Source organism: Antechinus flavipes, chromosome 3 (assembly GCF_016432865.1).
Source record: "Antechinus flavipes isolate AdamAnt ecotype Samford, QLD, Australia chromosome 3, AdamAnt_v2, whole genome shotgun sequence".
NCBI lineage: Eukaryota > Metazoa > Chordata > Mammalia > Dasyuromorphia > Dasyuridae > Antechinus > Antechinus flavipes.
In genome coordinates this window covers 46539172-46551790 of record NC_067400.1, presented here as the reverse complement: position 1 = coordinate 46551790, position 12619 = coordinate 46539172, and positions in this window count along the sequence as shown.

Genomic DNA, 12619 nt, shown 5'->3' with positions numbered 1-12619 from the left:
GCACACATTCCTCCCCTCTGCCTCTTGACATACTTGTCTTCCTACAAGTGCCATTCTTCAAGAACTCCTTCCTCAATTCCCTTTTTGGATCCCCCAAACCCAAAGCTGTTAGTTGTAGAGGGCTGAAACTGTTGAGTCGATGCACTGAGGTCAGTTCGAGCACTTAAGGCTAATTACTGACAATTGGACAATACTCTATGTGCTTGAGGAATGGTGCTTCCCACTATCCTGTGCTGACTCGATAATTGGTGTATACAGAGAATTGTAGGAGGGACTAGGGGGTGAAGTAAGACAAGCCAGGGTCACTTTGATGGTAGATGAGGAAGAAGAAAGGTCACAGAGATTCTGCTTCCATCCAATTCAATCCTATGTCTAAAGACCAAGAATAAAGACTAAGGACTTTTGCTTATCCTGACAACGGTTGATTCTAAGTATCCAGGGTGCTAATGTGGTCATCACAGTTAGTATTTTTGTTGGTTTCTGACATTTATTATTTGGGGCAACTTATCATTAATTTAATCATTTAACCTCAGTTCTTATATGCTAACCTCTCTACTTCTCAGTCTATTTTTATATTATTATTATTATATAAACTATTCTCATCTGTATACTTATTTCATCCCTGTAGTAGAAGGTAAACTTACAGAAGACAAGGACTATGTTGCTTTTATCTTTGAATTCTAGTACTTAGTACATTGTAAGAGCTTAAAACATATCGTGGAATTAGATACCCAGGATGACCTCCATGCTCAGGCAAGACTAACGATGATGTAAACATGCCAGTGGAGAAAAATGTTTCTTTAATCATAAACTTTGCAAGTCTGAATATCATAAACTAAAAGATCATAAATATTCTTAGAACCTTAATTTAACCTTTAATTAAATTTAAATAATAGCTTTGCTTTATTTCATAGAACTTTAATGGGCTTTAATTTGGAAAGCACAAGTATATAAAGGTATTCAAGAAATCTGCTTTTACAACTTCTCTGAAATTGGTCCTCATTTGTTCCCTATCCAGAGTTGGGAATTTATTGGTGTAAGAAATTCCTAGTGAGAAAGTTCCCTCTGATGATGTAGAGAATTCTAGAAAATCGTCTAGATATTTTGAGTCACTGAGTGTATATGTGTGTGTGTGTGTGTGTGTGTGTGTGTATGTATATATATATGTGCAAGTACATATACATATATACTTATACACATAATATATATATGTATATATTATGTGTATAAGTATATATGTATATGTACTTGCACATACATATGTATAAGTTTATATATATATATATATATACACACATATTATGGGTGTGTGTATAAATGTAGATATGTACATAAATATGTTTGCATGTAGATATATATGCAGATACATATATATGTGTGTATATGTGTGTGTGTATGTATATATATATATATATATATATATATACATATACATATACATATATATGTATGTAGAGGTGTGTATATGTATGTGAGTGTGAATGTGTATGGTGATATTTGAATCAATCCAGGTTTTTTTGACTCCAAAGTTGAGCATCCGCCATTTGGGATACCATGTTGCCTTTCTGAAATCAGGCGGCTCAGTAAGTATTTTTTATTGTTGAAGATTTGAAATGATGGCATCTCTCCTATTAAAAATCATCTTGAAAAGTAAGGTCAGATTCAGCATTTTTTCCCTTCCTCTTCTCCTACTGCCTCAGTTGATTAATACCTACAGATACAGTCAGATGTGCAATATCAGACAAAAATAGTGTCACCAAGAAACAACAATGGCTGTTAAATCATCCTTAGTTTTCACTACACAGGGAAATGACACATTGACTTTCCACTTCAATAGAAAAGGCAAAAAACAACTGACAGGTCATTATCAAGGACTTTATAGAGAGAGGCTTCCAGATTTCTCTCCATTTGTAAGACAGGCAAGAGAAGCTTCTAAGGAAGCATGTCTGGTTATTTTAATATCCATTTGTACAACTGTGTGCATTATCCTCTCTGTAGCTTATTATGGTTTTTTAATTTTACTATCTAAAAGAAACTGCTGCCAGCCATGATAATATATAAAAAATGCTAAACAAAATCAGGCTCATCTCTGAAGTTGGGGTAACATACCATTTGGGGATATATTTAGATATCCCTACTTTTATTTCTAGTCTAAACCAAAAGTGGTGTGGCCAGAAAAGGAGATGAATTTTTAGTTTGTGTTTTGAATCTTATTATCTGTGTGGCCTTGCAAAATCATTTATATTTCCTGGGTCTGTTTTCTTCATTTGTGAAAAGAGAATGGTAGAATAAGTGATGCACAAGATTCTACACTGCTCTGTAATTTGATGATCCTAAGAACCCGATGTGTAATGTCTGAACTAGCTCTCTCTCTGAAGGAATCTCGGAATTTGATTTGTATGTTCTTTCAAATCTATTCCAATAGCTTTCTCACCACTTGAGGAATTACCTCTCCTCTTAATATCTAGAATGTTTACAACAGTGGTTCTCAAACTTTTGTTTTCAGTATCTTTATCCTATTAAAAATTATTGAGGATCTCCCCAAAGCGTTTTTATCTGGATTATATTTATACATTTACCATATTGGAAATAAAAACTATTTTTGAATTTGTAGACCCTCTAAAAGGGTTTCAGAGATCCCCAGGATTCTAAAGACCATACTTTGAGAACCACTGGTTACAATATCCCTTGGTTTCCCAGGTATCACCTGTGTACTTATTCACACAAATATCCGCTGCCATGGAAATGTTAATTTTATTCAATCAACAAATGTTTGAGTATTTCTTGTTTCAGAATCTTTGGCAGGCTTTGAAAAGAGACACAAAGTCATAGAATACATCTTTACCATGTTGAAAGAACTTGACATTTCATGAGAATATCAAGGACTGTGCCCACATCATGAACACAGAAAATGATGAAACTCTTGTTCCTCTACTTATTTTCACGTAATTAACAAATACCCTTGCTATATAGTAGTGGGAATTTTTAGTTCATTGGATTGTAAACTACTTGAAGATAGAAACCATCTTTGGCCTTTCTTTGTATCACGAGCACTTGGCATAGTGCCTGAATGGAATAGGTGCTAAATCAATATCTTTGACTGACTATTCTAAATAGAATTTACAAAGAAGTTTATGGAACACATTTAAAAGAAGGGTTTCAGTGGCATATTCCAAATGGGGAAACTCCCTTTATAATGTAGAATTACAAATGTTTTGGAGTTTATAATCCTAGTGAATTATCAAGAGATAATGTAAACTCAATGATTTAACAGTGGACACATAGCAAATGCATCGCCAAGGGAGGACATGAATCCAGGACTTTTTACTTTTAGGCTGGTTCACCATCCATTCCTTTTTAATTCTTCTCATTTGTGGCTATTTCTCAAAATCACATATATTTAATACTATTCATAATCTTTTTAAATTCTATATAGCAATTAGATAAGTCATGCTATTTGAAAATGAACTTCATGACAGACACCTGGCAGAGTCACAGTTTAAAATCTCTTCCTACTCTTTAGTTATAAAGATATAAATTCTTGAGCTTGGTATTCAAGACCTTCCACAATGTGACATATTTACTCCTTATGCCTACATATTTCCAAGAGGAAATAAAATATCTCCTTTGTTTCTCTTTTAAAATTCTTCATAACCTGCCCCCAACTTTCTTTTCCTTTCTCTACATAAGCTACTTCATTTAGCCTGGATTAGGGTTAGTCCATACTCACCTGATTCCTTCTGTGCTTTGCCTGTTATATGTACTATTACTTAAGATAAGAGGTTTTGACCTGAAAGGGATCTCAAAGGTCATCTGGTTTAACCTCCCCACTTTATAGGTGAGGATAATTTGTTACAAGTTCAAACAAACCAACAAACAAAAAATAAAGGACAGAGCTGGGATTTTAACTCATATCCTTTTACTTCAATTCTAGTCCTCCTTTCCCTGTACCATACCAATTTTCAACACTTTTTTTTTTTTTAAGTAGGGCAATTAGGGTTAAGTGATTTGCCCAGGTGACATAGCTAATGAATGTTATGTGTCTGAGGCTGCATTTGAATTCAGGTCCTCCTGAATTTAAGGCTGGTACTTACTCTCATTTTTCTTATTCTATTCTGGGTTAGTTTTTTTCTTTTTTTGTTGTTATTGATATCTTTTTTTTTTTCTTACATCACTCTCACATCTAAAGCTATCCCTATCAAAGGCTAATTATTCTTAACTAAACACCAAAGTGTGAGAAATAGATGCCTTTTCCTCAATAAAAAATTGAATTGGAATGTGAAACAGTTTATCAGTATGATGACAAAACTCATCCCTTTATCTTCTCTCTGTTGCTAGATGTGTCAAAGTTACCATTAATACAGAATGCTTTTTAAAAAGAAAAAAAGTTAAAGGCTTGAATTATCCTTCTGCAGTCAGTGCTGCATTGTTATTGTTTACTCCTTGTGCCTACATAAAAAAAGATATTAATCCAAGAAAGATAAATTAAGCTTGCTGGAGAGCACCAAGATGACGCTAGGAGAAATAGAGAATTCTGAGACAAATATATCTTCAGGGATCTCCATATACCAAAACTCCATAGGAAAGACCCCTGGACTTAAGCATTTCCCACAGAGAAGACCTACTGGGTAAATGACATCTCCCAGACTCTAGGTCAGCTGAACTTGAGGCAAAAGCAAAGGGCTATGGTCTGTTTGCAGAAATTCTCTTTCAATTTCAGACTTATAAATTTCCCTCAGGGGAAAATAAGATAAGTTGAATCAGGAGCTTTGAAGTAATCTCTACTTATTGTATTTCATTCATCTGTCATTTGCTTGATCTGATCCACCTAAAGCATAACTGTCAGAGTTCCCAGCAATTTTTTCCTCCAAAGAGTCCAGGAAAGGAAGACAATTCTGAGATTTGCTGGCTAATGTGCACGTACTAGGGAATTAAAAGCAAACAAAATCATCACCCCATCATACGTTTGTAAGGAATGGAATGCAGGTAAAGGAACATGCCTTTTCTACATGGCTCTGCTCTCTACCAGATTTATAACTATGGACAAGACATTTTACTTCAGAGGACCTCAACTGCTTCATAGATTGTCACTAAATTCCCTTTTATGCATAATATTATGATTGATGTTTTTATAGTCTATGAAATCCTGCATTAAAAAGTCAATGAGAAGAAAAATAAAAATATAGAATTAGACTCGGAAGAACCTTGAAGGCCTACTATTCCAAGTCCTTCTTTCTATAATTGAGGAACCGAAGCCCAAAGAGGTCAAAATACTTGTCCAGCATCCCATTGGTTGGAAGAAAAAGTTATGATTAGAACTCAAGACCTCTTACTCCAGAACAATGTGCCCTCTCTTTCACACCTGCTCCCTCTCAGGAAGAAAACTGTGTGCTCTTTCATGGAGCTATTCTTTCCACATTGTCTTCTTTGTGCTACAGCTAACAAGCAGACTGAGAGGGAGAATAGGAAATAAGCCAAAAAAAAAAAAAAAATCCCCAAGACCCCAGAGCTCCTTATTATTCCCAACAATCTTTTATTGGGTTGGAATATTGCTTAAACCTACTACCATTAACTGAAACCCTTCTCACCTTGTACTTTGGCTCTTGATGTGCCTTGCTTGCCTGTGGGGAAACTGTGGTCACTGTCCTCCAGACATCTGCCAGGGTCTGCCGGTCTCACTGAAATACTGCAGCCAGCCCCTAGCTGGCTCACTGCAGCTCAGTACAGTAGATTACAGTGGCTCTCTGCATGAAGCAGCCTCCCTCCCTCCCAGCAGCCATATCACACACAGCTCAGATTGCTGCATTAGCCAGGCAGCTCACAGTTCAGCCCCGAGGGCCTCAAAGGGTTGGCTGCAAAAAAAAGTGAATGATCATGTCAGCCTTTCCCCAAAAACAATGCCTTGGGACTGGGGACTGTTCCTGGGTTTCATTTATCAGCTTTGTATAACTCAGTGGTTTGCACTGTAATTTACAATCTACCTGTTTGTCTGAAGGGTGAGGTGTTTGCTCTTTTGGATGATGGCTATCTCACCTGGGATTTGTTTCTCCCTGAGAGAATGGGGCTAAGCCCAGGGTTCTGAACATTATGGGTATCTGGGGAAGTCTTATAGAATAGAACTGAGTAGAATTGAATATGTTTATCATGAAAATACATATTTGGAACTAAGGAGATTTGTGGCATTTGACTCAAGGTGAGCACACAGGGTGTAAAATCTAACTCAGCTTGATGGGAATGAGGTAAACTCAATCTCCATTTGGAACTTTGATGGGTTTCAACTCATGGAACCACAGGTTCCCTTGCCAGATATCTCCCTTCCCGCTTCGGCAGCTTCCTTTACTGTGTTATCTTCCCCTATTTGATCATAAATTAACTCATCAATGGTGGAAACTGTCTTTCTTTTTCTAGCCCCAGAGCTTAGTATAGTGCCTGCCATATAGTAGGTGCTTAATAAATGTTTATTGAAATGAATTAGAAGAAACACTTGTTTCCAAGACCTTACTTATTTGGTCCTCTTTCTTACTCTCTCCTCTCCTGGGTCTTCCATCCTCTCATTTCTTCTTTTTTTTTCTTTCTTCCTTTCTACTTTTTCTTCTAACTACCTTATCCTGCCTGCCTTCATTTTTCCCTTTTCTCACACACTCAGTTTAATCAAACTCATCAACTTGTTTTTTCCTTCATGTACAACATCCCATCTCTCACCTATGTGGCTTTGCAAAAGTAGTCTTTTTTATTGATCAAAACAATATATTTTGAAGGTTAATCAGGCATTGTTACATAAAAGTATTTGTTAAACCATATGCTCTTCTTATTGTTGCTTTTTTATGTCCACATATCATCACTAAAAGGCTCTTTTTATAAACTCTTATTTTGAGGTTTTTTTCTTCTTTATTAAAACTTTTTATTTTTCAAAACAAATGCGTGGACAATTCTTTAGCATTAGCCCTTGCAAAACCTTGTGTTCCAATTTCCTTCCTCTCTTCCCCACCCTTCCCCTAGATGGTAAGTAGTCCAATATATGTTAAACATGGTAGAAATATATATTAAGTCCAATATATGCATACATATTTATACATTTATCTTGTGGAACAAGAAAAATCAAATCAAATCAGAAAACAAAAAGAGAAGCAAAATAAAATGCAAGCCAAAAAACAATAAAAAAACTGAAAATGCTATGTTGCAAACCACATTTAGTTCCCACAGTCCTCTTTCTGGGTCCTGGCTTTACTCATCACTAACAATTGGAACTGGTTTGAATCATCTCATTGTTGAAGAGAGTCACGTCCATCAGAATTGATCATCGTGTAATCTTGTTGCTGTATATAATGATCTCCTGTTTCTGGTCATTTCACTTAGCATCAGTTCATATAAGTCTCTCCAGGCCTTTCTGAAATCATCCTGCTGATTGTTTCTTACAGAACAATAATATTCCATAACATTCATATACCATAACTTATTCAGTCATTCTCCAATTGAGCACATCCATTCAGTTTCAAGTTTCTTGCACTACAAAAAGGGCTGCTACAAGCATATTTGCAATGTGGGTCTCTTTCCCTCCTTCAAGATTTCTTTGGGATAAAAGCCCAGTATTAACACTGCTGGGTCAAAGGATATGTATAGTTTGATAACTATTTGGGCATAGTTCCAAATTCCTCTCCAGAATGGTTGGATCCATTCAAAATTCCACCAATAATGTATTAGTGTCCCAGTTTTCCCACATCCCTTCCAAAATTCATCATTATCTTTTCCTATCATCTTGACCAATCTGAGAAGTATGTCATAGTATCTCAGAGTTGTCTTAATTTGCATTTCTATGATCAATTGTGATTTAAAGCACTATTTCACATGACTAGAAATAGTTTCAGTTTCTTTGTCTGAAATTGTTCATATCCTTTGACCATTTATCAATTGGAGAATGGTTTGAGTTCTTATAAATTTGAGTTAATTCTCTATATATTTTGTAAATGAGGCCTTTATCAGAACCTTTGAATGTAAAAATGTTTTCCCCGTTTATTGATTCCCTTCTAATCTTGGCTGCATTGGTGCAAAGATGGTTTTTATTCAATATAATAAGCATTTACTAGTTGCTTGCTGTGTACCAGGCAGGTGGTGGGGAAACCATAAGGTTTTGGTGAGATATCTCCATCTTTGTGGAGCAGGTGACTTAATGTGGTCTTGAGTATAATAAAATGTATAATAAAATAATTACAAAAAAAAAGACAAAGGAAAACAATGCAATGCTTTTTCCTCTGTCTCTTGAATTGTTAATTTTTTTAATGACAAAACCCAGACATCACTGTTATTGCATCGGGATCTTCCCAGTTATTAACGAATTTGATTATTGAAATTGCCTTTACTTTTTTATACTTCTATGTTGCATTTACTTTTACATAATCATCTATTACTTTCCGAATAGAATTTAATTTCTGAGAGAGAAGGAACAGCTTAATTTTGTATTTGTAACTTGTGGGGCTAGGATGAGGTCTTCTACAATAAATTTTTATCAGACCAACAGCAATAGACTTCTTTTCCTTCTCCTTTTCTTTATATATTTCCTTTGTTGCTTAATGAAGACATTAATAGTTGTTAATCAAAACAAAATAAAACCAAAAAAAAAAAAAAAAAAACTAATTCCAGGTTGGATAGTTCATCTTCCAGTGCTAGTTTCTGATTTGATGCCTGCAAAGAAATTAATGAACTCTGAAAATTGATTTTTTAAAAAAAAAATAATTGCAATATTGCTTTTGGCATCAGAGAAGAGCCACTCATTCATAGAATAGGATAATATAGGGAAAGGGACTAAATATGGCATTTCATTGATAGAGGGAACCCCCTGATGAGATAGCTAAGTGCTTTGAATACAACATGGAAAATACTTAAAGTGGTTCTTAGAATGCATATTGTTCTTAAAAATAAGACACCCCATTTCCTAGCTGTTCTTTTTTTGCCAACTATCTTTGTCACCAACTAACCAACATTTCTCAAACTCTTTCCTTACACTTGCATTCCCTGGTTCCTTCCTGTCCCAGCTATAATCCTACTACCTTTAAAGTGAAAGTTTTTTCTGATTCCCCCATAGTGCTATCACTTTCTCTTGATTACCTCCAGTTTATTCTACACACACACACACACACACACACACACACACACACAGAGTTTGAACATCATTATTCTCATGTCTTTTCTTAGACTGTGAGCTACTGTCTTTTTCTTTTCTTTGTATCTCCAGGCACATAGTGCTGAATAAATGTTTGTTTACTAATAAGCCAACTGACTGATTCATTACTGTTCAAACACCATTTTAAGAGGACCCATGACATCATGGGGTGATGCCTTGACTTCATGAATTGGATTTAAATAAGGCAGAGTTACACAGAGGTCAACTTCCCTGTCCCAAAGTCCACAAAGTCTAGTGGTAAGATACAAGTCATGATTATTGGTGATGGCCTAGAATAAAGTGGATGACTTTGCTGTCTCCTATTTTTGATCTAGCTCCAAGCATCTCAATGCAGCTGAAGCAGATGCCAAGGGAACAAACACATTGTTCCCATCCCTCTGTAGAAATTGGGAATTCTTTTATTTTGTTCCCATTCCTCTGTAAGAATTTTTCACATGGTTGGAGTAGATGTACTTCTAACTTACCAATAGATTTGAGGATTGTTGGTTTCCCTCAATCTGGTTTAGTCCATCTGCGGAGACGGTTTTACTGGAGTATGGCCACTATGCATGCTATAGCTTCTTGAAGCCACAAGTGAGACTTTGGTGACAGAGGGACACTGAAGATGGCTGAGCATCCCAGAAAAGGACTCATCAAACACTCATAGTAGTCTTCCATGAACACCCCATAAACATCTATTGATATATACTGATATGTATATATCATCACCAGTAGTGCTTAATCCAGTGATAAGATTCTATCTGGCCATTTATGAAGAACGTATTATTTTTGGACTTAATGATATGCTAATTTTTCTGATTCCGATTCTACATATACATAAATGCATTATGGTAGATAAATATATTATGAGATAAATAATTGTTACAGTAGATAGATTTCTGGACCTGGAATCAGGACAACCTGAGTACAAATCCTATCTCAAACATTTATTAGTTGGGCAAGTCATTTAATCTTCCTCAGCCTCAATTTCTTTAATGAGAGGAAAAATAATTTTCCTTCAAGTTTTCTTCCTTGGAATATCATAAGACTCACTAATCCTTACTCTGGAATTTATGCTGAGAAAAGAGAATTTGGTTCACATCTAGGTATTTACAAAAATAGATCAATCAATCCATCAGACTGAAAAAGATTGTCAATGGGGAATTTAAGACAAGTCAAGGAATTATTATTTTATACTGTTGCTTCCTTAAAAGAATTTCTCATTTTAAAGAAAGATCTTTCCTATTGTCTCTGGGATAAAATACAAGCCTCTTTTTCTGACTTTGGAAGCTTTTTATAACCTGATTCTAGCCTACCTTTCCAAGATTATTACAGATTACTCTGCAATCCAATATGTTTTTCATTCTTGCCATTTCATCGACTATGTCTTTGCCACTGAACAAGCTGTTTCCATGGCTAGCATGCACATTCTTCTCACCAATTTATCTTTATATCTTTATTTTTCTTCAAAGATGTACCATCTATTATCTAAGGTTTTTCTTGATCTTCCATGATGATAGTGTTTCATCCTCCTCCCTGATAAATAATTTTCTCTATATTTTCATTTATGTTTATCTGTTATTTCCCCCAAATAGAATATAAACTCCAAGAGGATAGAGTTTATTTCATTTTTGTCTGTATCCCCAGCACCTAGAAAAATACTTGCCATGCAGCAGCTGCTTCATGAATACTTTTTGGATTAATATTTCATCAGTTCCATAGCAATATTTTTTTTATCTTTGAGGGCATATAACTTTTTATATCTTGCATTGAAAGAGATCATAAATAGTCAGAAAAGATCTTATCAGTAGGGCAAGAAGGACCAAGGACAATGCATTGGTGCACTTATTACATTACTTTTACATTATGTAGATTTATAGCGTGATAATTTTATGATAATGCAGAAAAAATATATAATTATATAGAATTGACCTCAATGACAAAAGTTTTTACTTGAGGCCAATCTCTGACACATATATCAACTGCTTAAATCATTTACCTTATCAGTAATTCAGGGAATTAAGAGAATTAAGTTGTAGAGCAAGCACTATCTGCAATGGTAAAGAGAATAACTCCTTTGTAAGTTCTTTGTATTGATGAAATCAACAGATCCACTCACACAACAAAAAGTTATATGGCACATCTAGTTATAAAAAAAATTTGAGAAGGGACTATTATTAACTTATAAATCCTGTCAAAAGAAAGGAAAGATGATTACACATAGAATTGCATAATTATTCAGAGAGTTAATATTTTAGGCAAAAGCAGTGTATTTGATAGATGGTGTAGGATCAAGCATAGGGAGCTATTGACTGCAATTGTTTTGCAAGGTCCCTTGATCAGCCTCATAGGACTAAAATATCTTCTCTTACTCTAAAACTTTCCAAATAAGCACTACAATATTCTGCCAATCAGAGAACATTGTGTTTGATGTACCACCCAGATCCAATCTTGGTATCCATGGAAACAAACAACCTTTTCACAAGGTTATCAGGTCTAATTCATTGACTTCACAATCATTAGAGTCTTTCCAGATTTAATAAATTCACTAGTCCAACAAAAGTAATTACTTCTTTGTGTACTATTTAATTCTTGAAACATTAGTGTAGTCAATATTCCTTCCCAATTCAAGGCATGTAACAGAGTGCTTCTGAATATGATTGGACTTATGCTTTGTAACAGAAATAAAACTTGTTTATTGTTTGTACTTTAAACATAATGTTATTCGAGACTGTGGAACATGGATTTATTAATATATTACTGCTTCATGAAGAATGGCAACTAAAACAAAACTCAAGAGATATTCAGAAACCTGAATGAAATGATGCTAAATGAATAAAAATATCAAAATAAAAATATGCATTATTTCTTCACTTAAGTAAGTGAAGACAGCTCTAAACAACAATAACACTTACCTTAAAACAATAAAAAAGCATTAGTACTAATTTATAAAGCACAGATCTGTCTTGTCACATAACAGAAGCAAAACAATGTAACTATAATGTTGCATTATGAATGCAATAACAATTGTGAAAAATATGTTTCCACAGAATGTTGCAGGCTTCGAGCTAATGGAAAATAATAAGTACTACTGACCAATGGGTTTTCAGAATGTGAGAAATTAATGAAGGTTACATTTCAACAGAACAATTAAGTTTTAACCTCTGGGAAATTTTGAACAAACACAGAATTGGGGAACTGGAAAGGCACAAGAGGACTCAGCCAATCAGAAAGAATCGCATGGTTTTGGGAAAACCACAAAGATAATAACCATTCTAACTCAAACTAATTGAAATCAATGACCAGACTCTTACCAAACTGTTAGTGTGCTTAATAGTTTAATTGTATACCAAACAACACATCCCAAAGAGTTTTCTACCATTTTTGAACATGAGATGTATGACAAGGAGGGGGGAGACATGCATATACATATTTAGAGGAAAACATACAGTGAGCATATCA